Source organism: Pelodiscus sinensis, chromosome 13, assembly GCF_052426305.1.
Source record: "Pelodiscus sinensis isolate ZL-2025 chromosome 13, ASM5242630v1, whole genome shotgun sequence".
NCBI lineage: Eukaryota > Metazoa > Chordata > Testudines > Trionychidae > Pelodiscus > Pelodiscus sinensis.
Genome location: NC_143064.1, coordinates 17,174,640 through 17,190,326, shown reverse-complemented (window position 1 = coordinate 17,190,326; position 15,687 = coordinate 17,174,640). Strand labels below are relative to the sequence as shown.

The following is a 15,687-nucleotide window of genomic DNA, read 5'->3' as shown; positions in this document are numbered from 1 at the left end:
CGAGGGGAGCCAGTTTAAAAACCAACTCCCTCGTGGACCAGCTGCCTATTGTCCCGTGCTGCTGCTTCTGATCAAAGGGCAGCAGCGTGGGGGGGCAGCAGCCCCTGTTTAGGGAACGAGCTGAGCTCCTGGATCTGGCACGAGCCGGAACTGAGCCACGCTGCCAGCCCACCCAGCTCCTAATACACTTTAAATGCAGAGCCACAGTGGGGGTAGGTCCCAGACCCGTCACAAGCCAGCACAGAGCCAGGCTGCTGACCAGCCTGCTAAAAAAAAAAATGTACTAGCAGGGGAAGGGCGAAATGCATGTAGTCTGTAGCATTAACCTATGAGCTTTTGCTTACCAGTTAATCGACTACACTATTCCATCCCTATTATTCACATGGATAAAAGTTTCAGCTCCAAAACTACAGAGCACATTTTTAATAGATCTTAAAATCCCTTACAAAAGATGCATAAGTATTATCCTAACCGTACAGTTGACTTAAGCAGAAGAAGCCTTATGGTTTTTATAAGCATCATGGTATCTAGTACAATAGTTCTCAACCTTTCTGGGCTCAGGACCAATTTGCTCCAGATGCTCCAGTTAGATGCTTCCAGTTAGGGAAACTCCAAACCAGCAACTGGGAGGAGAGGAGAGGATGGATGATGAGCTGAACCTCCCCCAAAAAAATCATAGCCCCTAACTAGTGTTCCTTCTGGTTCCCTCAGCTTCACAGGTGATTAATCAGCCCCACCCAGTTAGAGGCTCAGGGCTGCCTGCATAAAGCTGACTGGGCGGGGATGTGAAGCTGTGCTGCAATGCAGCTTAGAGGGAACACTGCCCCCAACTCAATCAATGGAGAGGCTAAGGATAGGGAGAATTTGCAGGTGGCTGGAGAAGGAACCGGGGGCAAAGTAGTGATGTAAAATGTTAACCGGTCACCCGGTAAGCAGTTGGCTTACTGGAATGCATACTGGGTACCGATTAACTGGACTACCAGCCCTGTTGGCTGGCCGTTGGAACAGGCCAAGTTAAGGGGACACAAGCACTGGTTCCGCTGCAGCACCCCGTCCCCACCTTGTGGGGGCAGGAGGAAACTTTGCCTACCTCACAGTAGCGCTGGAGGAACGCACCCATGCCATGGCAACCATGGCCCGGAGCTTCTCTGCATAGCCCTGGATGTGGCCCCACTATGCCCGGTAAGACCCTCCCACCATAGTTGCTTTGCGCGCAACAATGGTTAACCAGCTAAAGAATGTAATTTTAATTGCTTAACTGGTTAACTATTTTGATCGGTACTTACATCCCAAGGGCAAAGGAGTTTGAGGTTTCAGTGGGAAGGATATGGAACATAGAAGTTTAGGGGAGAGACAGCAAGCTGACAGCTCCCAAAAAAACCACACAGCCCCTACACACAGAGGCTAAGTGGGGTGAAGAGGGAAGTTCAGGAGTCGGGGTCCATGACAGGAGGTAAGACAGTAGGAGAATCTCATAGTTGTGGGAGAAGAGTACATGACAGAGGGGTAACTGAGCCAAACCACAGTGACACTGCTAGCCTATGAGCCGGGTTACAAAGCCTGAAACGGGAAGCCACGTCTAGCCAGCCCTGGTCTTGCTTGGATGGTGATATACCTTTGAGTTGCAAGCCACATATTGAGAAACTCTGGTCTTATAGACACCATAACAGTCTGTAACCTCAGCCAACACAATCTATTCCCAGTTCTGTTAACCTTCAAGAAGTCACAAACTCTATCCACAAATCACCCCTTAGGCTAAATGTATTTTGTTGATGAATGCAACAGGAAAGGTCACTAACAGATCCTGGAATTTCCCTTCACTTTTGAAAATGAGTAATATTTTCCATCCCCATGTTTTTGCCTCCCATCCAATGTTCCCTCATCTTTTTCATCTATGTGAGGATTTTTTCCAGCCTTATACTGTATAGAAAAAAAATTGCACCAAGGCACATGTGAACATGCATCACCAGTAAATGAACGGGAAAAAAAGCCTAGCTGTGGGCATTCAGCTAATCAGCTAGGTGGCATTTCAATCTCTCCTCAGTGGCCACATTAGCTTCACTGACAAAATCAAATCCAGATATGAAATAACTTTCTTAAAACATTTTACTGTACTTGGTTCTATAAATGGCTTCTTGAAGGAGTCAGCATAAAGATATATGTACTTCAAATGCTATAGTGCAACAAGTTTGTTAGATGAATGGAGAGGAACAAATATATTGAAAATGTTTTAAAGATTATTCCCAGGGTGGATAAAAATCAATAATTTATTAAATTAAAAAAAAATCAGAGTTTTAAATTTAAACTGGATTTGATTTAAATCACATCTTCTATTTTTAAACCAATAAAATACTGACTCTCTCTTTTAAAAACAAGTTACAATTAAATCTCATGACAAAACATGCTAAACATGCACTTACAGTCTCAGAAAATTGAATTAATGGCTCTAGTCCGTCCAGCTTAACTACTCATTCTGGCTTCTTGAAAGTTGTGGGCTTTCAATTTCTGTTTCTTGGCAGACTAAAAAGTAAAATGGGCAGAAGACAGACACATACTGGATAGGACTGTTTTTCTTCTGTGCTTATGTAGTGGTGGACCTTGGCCAACCACAGCAGAGGAGTTCGTTCAGACACTGTCTTAAAGCAGGGGTGAGGAACCTAGGGCCCGGGGTCAGATGTGACCCCTGGCTTGCCTGGATCCGGCCCCTAAGGCTCAGTGCTACCCCCTAGCACTGGGAAGCCTGCGCTGGTGCTCCAGACCCCCTGCCGCACCACTCTGGGGCTGAAGCATACAAAATCTACTAGCTTGGCCCTCCCCTCTAGACTCTGGTGGGGGAGGAGAATGTGCGGAGTGTCTTTCTCCTTCTCAATCAGGGGCCACATCAATGAGGGTTTGTTTTTTTGTTTGTTTGGGGGAGGGGGTCTTCTTACCTGTGTGTGGCCCCTGACTAATTTTTCCGTGGGTCAGCAGCCCCCAACTCAAAAAAAGTTCCCCACACCGTCTTAAAGACAGAGACACAGACAACAGGAAAGGACAAAGGCAGCATAGAAAGGAACAGTGAATAGGATTGGAAAGAAAAAAGGAAGACATTCAGGACAGACACACCTTTCTATATTCCCCCACACTCTCATAATTTCTGAGCGTAAAAGAGCGCCTATCTGGGAATTTTTTGAAGAAATTTATTCCCTGGGTTAAAAAGGAAAACGTGTCAAGTGAAAAACAACAAGAAGGTGGTGGTCCACAGATGACCATCTTATTTCTTCCTCCAAGATAGGCCACTTTTCCCATACCATTCTGCAATTAGTTTGACAGGTAACATTGTGGTAAACAGATTAGCAGTATATGGGTGTGGATAGCTTTGCGATACCTGCAGTAGCTATGTTCTCTATGTCTTTGTGACCTTCAGGAGTGAGATATTAGCTAAAATCAACTGCACTTGTGGAAAACAGTACCAAGTTTCAATGCCATAATCCTACACTTGAACCCATGGATATATGGGCAGCTATTTAAAGCAACTGAAAATGTTAGTGCCCCCACATCCTGATGCACACCCATTGCCACTCGCTGGCAATACTCACCATGACTGGAGAGTAGAGCCATGCTGAGGCGTTCCATAACTGAAGGTTCAATAATCATGTCATTACAAATATTTATGCAACAAAAGGATAAGCAGTTTCAAAAGGAGTTCTGAAACTTAGTTTCACTTTCTGTTGTGACTGTCAACATGGGATTCCTTTCCTCAGTATTCATCAATACTAGACGGAATCATGACTTCCGAATCTAAATCCCATAATTAATACATTTTTAAAATGTACATTGTTACTCCAGTTAAAAAATTTTTGGATAGTTTTCAAGTAAAAAATTAACATGAAGCCTCACAGGTTCTCTTATAATAGTTTGTTATAAGTTGTATATGCCCTGTATTACAATTTTACTTAAAAGAGGGAACTGCTCCCAAACAGAATTTTCAAAATTGTCTTTTATTAAAAGAGCTAAATTGCCAATGACCTTCTTCATCCACTGAGGGTGCACTAGCTTCAGAGGGGTAACTGTGTTAGTCTGTAACTGGAAAAACTTAAACAATGAATAGTCTAGCAGCACCTTAAAGACTAAAAAAACATGTAGATGATATCATGAGCTTTCATGGGCACAACCCACTTCTTCAGATGAATGGAGTTAATCAAGGTCCAGTTCCAAAATAAATAGGGGATGAGGGGAGGAGAAGGAAAAAGGGGGGGAAAGAAATAGTCAATTAGAGTGTTTATGCAACATGAAGCTGATAGAGAAAGTGCAAATTGTTCTTAAGTACCCATTGTTTAGTTTGTTATGTCATTAGGACATGGAAGGTAGTGTGCTAGCCAGGTAATGTCTTTGTTCATACCTTTGTGATAGGTCCCAAACCTGTAAATGAAGTTAAGTTCCAAGGCTTCCCTGTGTATTTGGCTTGTGGAATTGGCCTGAAACAACACAGTGACTTTGAGATCCATTAAAACAACAGAACACCCATTGTCATCACCGACAGCCCACAACTTAAATCCCTCCAACACATGATCAAAAATCTACCACCTATCCTGGTAAATGACCCCTCACTCTCACAGGCCTTGGGGTATAAGCCAATCCTTGCCTACAGACAACGCCCTAACCTCAGACAAATTCTTTCCAGCAACCATGCAACACACCTCCATCATAATCATCCAGGAACCCACCCCCCTGCAATCACCTTGGTGCCCACTCTGTCCACACATCTGCACAAGCGATTTCATTAATGGATCCAACCACAGCAGCCAACACATCAGAGGCTCATTTAACTGCATATCCACTAATGTGATCTATGCTATCAAATGCCAGCAGTGTCCCTCTGCCATGTATACTGGCCAAACAGGAAAGTCTCTACGGAAAAGAATTAATGGACACAGATCAGATACCCAAAAAGGCAAAACACAGAAACCTGTTGGAGAATATTTTAACTTGCCCGAGCACTCATTAATGTACAGGCAGTCCCCGACTTACGCGGATCCGACTTACGAACGGGGCTTTCTCGCCCCGGAGGTCGGGGCGAGAAAGCCCCGTTCGTAAGCTGCTCCGGTGCCCCTGGTCTGCTGGAGACCGTCTCCAGCAGACCAGGGGCACCGGGCGGGTTCCCGCACTTCTGAGGCTTTGCCAGAGCAAAGCCTCAGAAGCGCGGGACCCCCCCGCGGCTGCGGCTTCAGTCCGGGTGCCTGTGGTTTGCTGGGGACGGTCCCCAGCAGACCACAGGCACCCGAATTGAAGCCGCAGCCGCTTGGGGGTCCCGCGCCTCTCAGGCTTTGCCAGAGCAAAGCCTCAGAGGCGCGGCACCCCGCTGCCGCTGCGGCTCTGCTCCCCGTGTCCCTGGTCTGCTGGGGAGGGGGCGCAGCTAGTGTGCTCCCCCTCCCCCAGCAGACCAGGCTTTTGTTTTGGACTCTGGGGCAGAGCAGCTGGGGCGCTGCCGATTGGTCCTGCAGCGCCGCTCTGGGCACTACTGGACCAACCCGGCAGCACCCCAGCTGCTCTGCCCCAGGTCCTGATTCAGCCGCTGCTGGTCAGTTTCAGCAGTGGCTGAATCAGGACGCCTGGGGCAGAGCAGATGGGGTGCTGCTGGGTTGGTCCAGTAGCACTGAGGAGCGGCACTACTGGAGCAACCCAGCAGCACCCCAGCTGCTCTGCCCCAGGCATCCCAAGTCAGCTTCTGCTGAAACTGACCAGCGCTGACTACAGGAAGCCCCAGGCAGAGTTGCTCTGCCCCGGGCTTCCTGGAATCAGCTGCTGATCAGTTTCAGCAGCAGCTGACTTGGGGACGCCTGGGGTTCTTAAGTTGATTCTGTATGTAAGTCAGAACTGGCGGTCAGTTTCAGCAGTGTCTGAATCTGGACGCCAGTTCCGACTTACATACAGATTCAACTTAAGAACAAACCTACAGTCCCTATCTTGTACGTAACCCGGGGACTGCCTGTATCTCAAAGTCACCGTGTTGTTTCAGGCCAATTCCACAAGCCAAATACACAGGGAAGCCTTGGAACTTAACTTCATTTACAGATTTGGGACCTATCACAAAGGCATGAACAAAGACATTACCTGGCTAGCACACTACATTCCATGTCCTAATGACATAAAAAAAACAGTGGGTACTAAAGAACAATTTGCACCTTCTCTATCAGCTTTATGTGGCATGAACACTCTAAGGCTATGTCTACACGACAAAGGTTTTTCCGGGATACTAGATGTATCCCGGAAAAACTCTGCCACGTCCAGGGAACACATTTGCTTTTCCGAAATTTTTTTCAGAAGAGCAGACATGCTTTTTTGGCATCCCTATGAACCTCATTTTACGAGGAAGAAGGGATGTTCTGAAAAAGGGTTTTTTTCTGACATTTGGTCCAGTGTAAATGGGCCAAATGTCAGAAAAGCCTCTTCCAAAAAAAGCTACACAAATTGTAAACTGCAATTTGCGTAGCTTTTTCAGCTTCTTTTTTTGGAAGAAAAGTGTAATGTAGACATAGCCTAACTATTTCTCCCCCCCATCCCCTATTGATTTTGAAACTGGACTTTTATTACCTCCATTCATCTGAAGAAGTGAGTTGTGTGCCCACGGAAACTCATGATACCATCTACACGTTTGTTAGTCTCTACGGTGTTGCTGGACTATTAGTTGTTTTTTCAGGGTGCACTGTTAGGTACTGACCAGCAGTCAATAATAAATCCCTCTGGGCATTTATGCAATGATAAGAAAAAGATACACTAGAAATATCCTGTATCATACTATTGCTGCTGTAACTTCCTCCCAATAGTAGGCATCAGGAGAGTGGTAGCTGAGCCAAAACAAAGACAGGTTCTAGTGGAATAAAGTGGGTTTAAATGCGAAGAACTTAAGAACTGTTTGAATTAAAGTTTGAGGCACATTTTGCAAATTGCAAAGATCTATATATCCGTTGTACTCCATACGTGTGGACAAATGCCATTCATTACATTATATACCAGTGAATGCAGCAAAGCCGTAGGTGAGACACACGCCACAGTCGGAAATGGGGGAAGTAAAAGCGACTAAGCCTTAGCTAGGATGGGTCCACTTTCTCAAGGTAACAGGACGCCCGGAGGGCCACACGCAGAGTGTGAGGGGCTGCCCATGAATCAGGTCAAGCGCTGAGATCTGGGGGCCCTTTCAGTGAACACGCGTGTTTCCTTATTACGACACATTACAGGATGCGGGTGGATCTTGGAGGTAACCCCCCCAAAGGGGGATCTAAGCAATGGAAGCTGCGCTGGCAGCAGGTGAAATGAGAACCGCTGCCGCCTGCAGGGGGGAGCCCCTCTGACCGAGGGGTGGGGATCAGAGTCCGTGTCCCTCCCCCGGGCGGGCGCTGCTGAGGAGGGGCTGGGGAGCTCGGCGATGGGGGGGGGGGAGAGTAACGCCCCCGCCGCTCCGCCGCCCAGGAGAAGGACGGTCCCGCCCGCCCCTGCTAATGCCCGAGAGGGGAGCCCAGAGACCCCCCCCCCCGGTGCAGCCGGCCGGCCAGGCAGCCTCGTCCCCTGCCCTCAGGGCGAGCGGGCGGCAGCGGCCCGCGCCCGCGTTGTCACTCACCGCCCTGGCTCCGCGCCGTGGGCCCCGCGCGCCGGAGGAAGCCCGCGAGAAGATGGCGCTCGCAGCCTCCTGTCCGCCGGCGGCCGAGGGCGGACGCTGGGTCCCGTTGGCGGCGGCGACACCTAGCGGCGGGAAGGGCCGCGCAGGTCCCTGGAGGTGGGGGCGGGATCAGGTGAGGGCCTGGCCCAGGCGCGCGCTAGGCTGGAGGCTCTGTGCGCAGCTCTCGGGGAACTGGCAGCTCCTTCTGCTCTGCCCTGTCCCGGGCCAAGCCCCTGTCCCTCCGCACGGCAGTGGGACCACAGAAGAGGAGGGTTACCACCACCTGGCAGGTATTTGGCTCCACTGGCTGATTTGGGGGTAATGTTTTAAGGATTTGCATTTGGCAGTTGCCAAAAAACAAACACCCTCCCCCCCCACCACTAATTTAAGCGGCAGGGTTTGGGGTTTTTTTTTACATGGGGGCTAAAGAGTCGCATTTTTTGCACTACATGGGATCTCTTAGATTAATAGTTTCTGGGGCCAGCGAAAGATGCTACTGTGTTCTCACTTCTGCAATTTAACAAGCGGCAACAGATCAAAATTGTTGGTAATACAGCAGCTGCCTGCCCACCAACACTGCAAGTGTAAGGCCCATGTGGGAGAGGGTTTGAGTCATGCAAGAGTGAGGAGACATGCAAGGTTATCAATCTTAGGTATATGCAGAGGTGAAAGTAAGCCAGTACATAAAAGAGTGGCCAGCTGGGGATAGGGCTCTGGATGTTGCCAGCTACTCTGCATGGGTAAGATTCTGGTACTGGGCATGGTTGGCCCACTTCTCCCATTCTGACCTTCATCCCTCATAGCCAGAGAGCCAGAGTCCAAACCACTTCCACACATCCTCTCCACCCTTGTTCACAACACCAAACAGCTGGGGATGGGGAGAGAGGGCCCCTGCCCTGATGGGCCCAAATCAGTACTCGCAGCTCCAGGACAGCACAGTCACAGTGCACTCACGCTCCAGCCCCAAATTTCCATTCCTTGCCTTCATCTTGCACCTTTTCCCTTACAGATCTTCCCCACTGTTGGCACAAGAACCTTCTCTGCAGCCTCTGCCGTTGAGAACAGTCTCTCACCACAGCTCCTGCCTTCCAATCTCATCTGAAAACATCTCTGCCCTCACTTTCTCTCTCCCTCCACTTATTTAAATTATAGCATTGCATCCTCTTAATTTCATTATCTAAAGAATCTGGGGATACAGAATACAGAGGCAGAGTGCTCTCCGTAATAAAGTTGATTTGTGTGGTACAATATTAGGGTCTGCCTGATCCCCCAAACCATTACTACCATGTGTCATCTTCACTCCCCATGATTACTCCTGTATGAGTAATGATTAGGGTATAGGGACCTTAGTTCCACTTTTGATAGACCAATATCTAGAGATCCTTTAACAAAAGGTGTGATAGTAGCACAAACAGTTATGTTACGTATTTATTATGAAATTTTTATCCCTGTCTTAACCTGACTCAAGGGTTTTGCAAAAATCAGTGTGCTAGTAGAAGATGGTCTTTAATACAAAGTCAGATAAAATTATTCTGGAAACACCTCTTTGGTGGTCACTGAACACATGAGGTTGACTATTGGAGGCGGTTCTTAGTGCAGTTTTGACTGTATTACCATCAATTTTCTCTATCTCTAATACAAGATTCTTGTGATTACTGTAGGCAGAGATGGTACACCATATACAGTAAAACTCCAATAGTCCGGCATCCAATTGTACGGCACTCCCGATAGTCCGGCATCAAAATGGCAAGAGCCTAATGAGTGAGCTTCAGCAAAAACAGAGTCACAAGGCAGCAGCGGCAGCAGCTGAACTGAGCGAAACCGGATGCGACTGAGTCAGTCTGCCACTGGCATTGTGTGACGCTGGACAGTGCTTGTGCTACAATAAAAAGAGTTAAAAACACTTTATATACAGTATATGACACATGTTAGGAGAGGGGATGAGGAGGGGTAGCTCACTTGATGAGTGGGGCTACTGGAGGAGTGGGCACAGGGGGGAGAGAAGGGCTGGGGGAGAGGGGCAGGTCTCAGGAGGGCTGAGGGCAGTGAGAAGGACAGGAGTCAGGACAAAAGAGGAGGGTAAGGGGTTGGGGGGCAGGAGGCACCAGGGGAGCTGATGGAGCAAGGGGAGGAGACATGGCAGCAGAGGGGAAAGGTAGACGTTTATAAGATATTTATTAATAACTTGGGTGATATTTATTAAGAACGTATTAGTAATTACTGTTCTTATTCTTATTAGGAATTTATGCCATAAAAAAAAACACTTTTTTTTGGGCGGGGGTGAGGGTGGCGAGTCCCTTTTTTGTCTGGCGAGTAGGGTTTTCCATAATTTGTCGAGCCCTGTGTGTGTGTGTGTATATATATATATATATATATATATATATATATATATATATATATACAGGCAGTCCCCGACTTACGCGGATCCGACTTATGTCGGATCCGCACTTACGAACAGGGCTTTTCTCGCCCCGCACTTACGAACGGGGCTTCTCCCGGTCTCCCTGGTCTGCTGGGGGGGGTCCAGCAAAGCCGCTGGACCCCCCCAGCAGACCAGGGACACCCAAGCAAAGCCGCCGCCTGGGCGGCTTTGCTCATTTGCCCGGGAGCAAAGCCGCCCAGGCAGCGAGACTGAAGGCCAGGGAGAAGGGGAGCAAAGCAGAGCAAAGCTGCGGAGCACACGGGCAGTGGACAGCCCAGACGCGTCTGGGCTGTCCGCTGCCCGCTTGTTCCGCCGCTTTGCTCCCCGTCCTCCTGGTCTGGAGACCAGGGAGACGGGGAGCAAAGCAGAGCAAAGCCAAGGAGCACGCGGGCAGCGGACAGCCCAGACGCGTCTCGGCTGTCCGCTGCCCGCGTGTTCCGCCGCTTTGCTCCCAGTCCCCCTGGTCTGCAGACCAGGGAGACGGGGAGCAAAGCAGAGCAAAGCCAACGAGCCCGAGGGCAGCAGGACAGCCACGGCGCGTCTGGGCTGTCCCGCTGCCCCCGTGCTCCGTGGCTTTGCTCCGGACGCCTGTGGTACAGCAGCTGGGGCGCTGCCGGTTGGTCCTGTAGCGCCGCTCTGGGCGCTACTGGACCAACCCGGCAGCACCCCAGCTGCTCTGCCCCAGGCGTCCTGATTCAGCCACTGCTGGTCAGTTTCAGCAGCGGCTGAATCAGGATGCCTGGGGCAGAGCAGCTTGGGTGCTGCTGGGTTGGTCCAGTAGCGCTGAGGAGCGGCGGCGCTACTGGACCAACCCAGCAGTTCCCCAGCTGCTCTGCCCCAGGCGTCCCCAAGTCAGCTGCTGCTGAAACTGACCAGCGGCTGACTACGGGAAGCCTCTGCCCCAGGCTTCCTGGAATCAGCCGCTGATCAGTTTCAGCAGCAGCTGACTTGGGGTTGCCTGGGGTTCTTAAATTGAATCTGTATATAAGTCAGAACTGGCATCCAGATTCAGCCACTGTTGAAACTGATCAGTTTCAACAGCGGCTGAATCTGGACGCCAGTTCCGACTTACATACAGATTCAACTTAAGAACAAACCTACAGTCCCTATCTTGTACGTAACCCGGGGACTGCCTGTATATATATATAAAAAACAAGCTTATAGTACCTCCTGATAGTCTGGCATATCTGATAATCTGGCACCATCTCGGTCCCAAAGGTTCTGGATTATCAGAAGTCTGCTGTATTATTAAAGCTGCCTGAAAATTCCTGTTATAAGACCCTGTTTTCCAATGGAGCTGGAACAATTTATATAGGTGGGATACTGAAGACCATTTAACCAATCTGATGGAAATGGCTTCAAACCAGGGGTGCAGCACCACCCCTAATTCCAACCCCTATCCTGTTTTCAGTTGTTTAAAACTCTGCCAAGTTTTAACTATTAGGGCTGAACATTTTAAAGATAGGTATGTATCTCAAACTGTATTATTCTGGAAAGTTTCAGCCCAAACAATTTAGGACTTTCCTGAGAAAGAGCCTATGGAAAACTGTAGGGGAGCCTGGACTACCCTGCCTTGGCAATAAATGGTGATGTCTGCTTTGTCCAAAATGCGGATTTCTGGCCTGTTTCCATTCTGGCGCGCCAAAGCACGCAGGCAGGGCCTGAGAGTCAGGAATTGTTTTGCATAACAATGCAGATTAAGCATGGTATGCAAGACAACGTCAAGAACACAGGACAAGCATTCTTGTACTGTTGCTTGTTTCTGATAAGCAAAAAGTACAGATGCAGCCATAAAACTGTCAACTAAGCACATAGCAGCAACATCCTGAGTAGCAGGATGTACCCCAAACAGAGGCATTGGGCATTTTACGTATCTTACACAATACTTAATCAATTTGTAAATAGTATTAGAACAACCAAGTCTCGCTTTGCTATAAATTGGGCTTAGTAAGAACAATCAATGGGAGGGAATGGGCAGGATAGATTCATACGTCCTGCTCGATGTAATGAGAAGTAATTAGGCCCTTCACACTGGCGACCCAGTGAGTGGCGTTCCATTGTGTGGTAAGAAACGGAACCACAACCTCCTGCCTGGTACTGTAGGTAGCATTTGGGTGAAGTGTAAGTGAATTAGACTTTATTATTGTATATAGTAGATCTTTTAGTAATTGCTTTTGCATTGCTTTGCGCTGTATTAATTGCTTTAGAATCCATAGTATTTAAGGTTTACATTATATAGTAACTGCTTTTAAGGCTTGTAAAACTTAAACAACTGTATTAACTGCTTAAAGTTGCAATAAATCAAAAAGTAGTTACGTAGTCCTGGAGTGTCCTGGTTTCCCTTGGATCTAAAATAAATCGAACCACATGACAAAAATACATTATTTTGCCATGTTATAACATTTTGACAAACTGAGAAGCTTAAAGGCCCTTTGATATGGAGACTTGAAATTTGGCAGGGGAATTGGCTTTGTGTGTGCATGTAAGCTTTTGCTATCCTGGTGAAAATTCACCCAAATTTGATCAAAATATAAGCCTCTGAAAATTTTCAGTTTGCACATACTCAGTAGAGACTTCCTAGAGAATTCCCCAAAAAGTCTTTCTGGGCAGGGAGATTCAGACTCAGTGGTGACTACTGGAAAAGGACACAGGGAGTCACGGGCTATGTGACTGCATCCCCCACCTGATTCCTCCGTGGGCCCACCCTGCTCCGGGAGAGGGCCCACCTCAAGCTAGCATGCTAAAAATAGCAGAGTAATACAAACAGCAGTTTGAGCTAGCTGCTTGAGTAAGTACTTAGGCACTAGGATGCCACATATTCGGGTGGCTGCCATGACCTACCCTCTGTACTATCCCAACTACAGTTATTTGTAGTGCACCAGCTTGTACAGAGCTAGTGCAAGTATATCCACACAAGCTGGGAATCACATCTCCCAGCTCAAAAGTAGACATAGCCTATGTGTTTGTATAGCTCCTGCCATACTGAGGTATATCAGTCTTCATTAGAGCCTCCAGATGCTACTGTAATAGAAATAATAATAAATTTCCTCATGCCATTCACCAAGTTAAATCCTAAGAATTTTTAAATGTTAATACATGTAATTACCAAATCTGATTTAAAAAATAGTTTCAAGGCATTTCAAAAGAAAAGAAAAAACCTTATGCCATATACTAGATACGGACTGAGCCTCAACCCAGAAAAATATATAACAATATGTTGTCTTTAGATATCTGTAATATGCTGCCAGTTATGGCTGTTCTCAGCTCAAATAAAGCATGCTACATGTGTGACTAATCATTATACTACAATTTAAAACTCCATTGCCTCTCTTCCTTTAAAAACAACAAGTAGTCCCGTGGCACTTTAGGGCATGTCTGCACAGCAGGGGAAAAGTCAAATTAAGCTATGCAACTTCTGCTATGTCAATTGTGTTGCTTAAGTTGAAATAGCTTAATTCGGCTTTTGGCGCTGTACACAGCAGGAAGTTGAAGAAAGAACACTCTTCCTTCGACTTCCCTTACTCTTTGTGAAATGAAGTCAGAGTAAAAAGTCCTCCAGCTTGCCATTATTTTGAAATAATGGATTGCTGTGTAGACGCGCTCTTTGTTATTTTGGAATAACTTCAGTTATTCTGAAATAATGCTACCATGTAGCCATATCCTTAGAAACCTAACCAAATATATAGAATCATGAGCTTTCATGGGTAAAACCCACTTCATCAGCTGAATTTCCACTCCAATTAATTAAGGAGTCATGTAACTGCTGAAAATGTCAGCAGTTACACATGGAACAGCAGGCAGCTCCCCAAGAGTCAGTGGGCACTGAAAAGTAGCTTTTAAATGGCTTCCTGCATGTACTGGGAACCTGCATGTCACCGTTTACATGGTTACACTTCACACCTCTAATTTCCACATGTAGATACTTCATTCTTGTCCTTTTTTAAGCCTATTCAGCACACTGATTGGTTGGCCCTTTCACAGCTTTTATTTAGTCCTTGATGTCCTTAATTGAAAAGGTTTAGGTTTTCTCCTCTCATGTAATTTGGAATTCCAATGCAGTCACCTTTAATTATGAGTCCATTTGACTTCTTAATTGTCCAAAGCAGTGTCTTGTCACTGCCTTAGTGTCCTTTTACTACATTAGAGCAGGGGTGGGCAATAGTTTTTGATGGGAGCAAGGGGCAACTCCAAGAATTTGGTAGGGGGTCAAGGGCCACATTTTTCCATGATATTAATGAAGGAGGTGCTGGGTCTAGGATGGAGGTTGGGTGCAGAAGGGAGCTTCGGGTAATGGACTGGGGTGCAGGAGGGAGTGTGGGGTCTGGGAGGGAGTTTGGGTGAAGGAAATAGTTGTGACCTGGGGCACTGGACTGGGGTGCACGGGTTTGGGTTGTGACTTAGGTCAGGGGACTGTGGTGCAGGGGTTTGGGATGTGACTTAGGACAGGAAAAGGTTGTGACCTGGGGCAAGAGACTGGGGTACAGGAGAGGAAGCAGGGGTTTGGGTTGTGACCTAGGGCAGAAGGGGATTGTGATCTAGGGCATGGGATTAGGGTGCCAGATCTGGGAGGGGATATGGATATAGGAGGGGGCAGAGGGTTTGGGTTATGTGGGGTAGAGGGGCAGGCGGGGGCGTGCAGAGGGTTGGGATGAAGGAGGAGCTTGTGTGCCAGAGTCAGGCTCTGGCCAGGAGACTTATCTGGGTGACTCCCAGCCATCAGCCCTGCACATTTCTGAAGCAGGCTACCTGCCTGCCCTACCCCTGCACAGGCTGCAGGGGCCATGTGAGTGTGTGCATAACTACAAGCTGGAGTGGAGGGGGGTGTGGTGCTTCATGTGCTGCCTATTATTCAAATACGCTGCTCCCATTGGCTAGAAATCGGCCAACGGGATTGTGCTGAGGTCGGGGGTTAGCCACTTTTCCCTCTGGGCTCACTGTTATGAAAGATAAACAGCCTGGTAGCCACTTTTCTGAGTAGTGTGTAGATGGGACAAGGCAAGCAGAGAGCCTGCCTGGGGTTCCCTGCCATGTCCATGGGCCAGATCTGGTGATGTGGCAGGGCAGATGAGGTCCATGGGTTGTATTTTGCCCAGCCCTGCATTAGAGCTGGTCCAAGTAGCCATGTGAAGTCCCTCCCATATGACTCTTCCCCACGTCATTCCTAAACTGGGAGAAGGCTGGGACAACAGCCCCTCCACCTCAGGCCCTGCCTCTTCCTGCCCCTACACAATCCCTGCTCCACGCCCTCCCTGCCTCTTTCACCAAGCCTTTTCCCCTGAGCGACATGGCCTAATGGACTAGCAGGAGCCTGGTGCTGGCAGCAGGAATAAGCTCCCTCATGAACTCACTGGCAGTAGCGAGGAGAATGCAAGGGATGGTCCCCAGCCCTGGAACCGGGGAAGTGGAACCACATTGCTCCACTTCCCACATCTGCTGCTGGTGAGTACTGTGAGTCCCTTAGCTGCCTAGAGGCTCTACCCCTTTGCCCTCTCACTCATGGCATTTGTAGGGGTCACGTGTCCTTCCCCCACCCCCATGTGTTGGTCCTGTGTCAAGGCAGTTACGCACCAGAATAAATTGCCTAGGGTGGTTGTGGAATCTCCATCATTGGTGTTTTTAAGAGCAGTTA

The 15,687-nt window shown here is 48.2% G+C and overlaps 1 protein-coding gene across 4 annotated transcripts in view; it reads right to left on the bottom strand.

The window, feature by feature from the left end:
* Positions 1 to 7,811, bottom strand: part of XIAP (X-linked inhibitor of apoptosis) — a 48,271-nt gene extending 40,460 nt beyond the window's left edge. For 2 of the 4 annotated variants that reach the window (XM_089781834.1, XM_075940978.2), the window contains exons 1-2: positions 7,598 to 7,811; positions 2,421 to 2,520 (exon numbers count right to left, since the gene is read on the bottom strand). The gene's annotated coding sequence lies outside the window, so the exon portion shown is untranslated. The remainder of the gene's footprint in view (positions 1 to 2,420; positions 2,521 to 7,597) is intronic. The other 2 variants (XM_089781835.1, XM_075940979.2) reach the window with 2 other exon arrangements.
* Between the last annotated feature and the right edge of the window lie 7,876 nt (positions 7,812 to 15,687).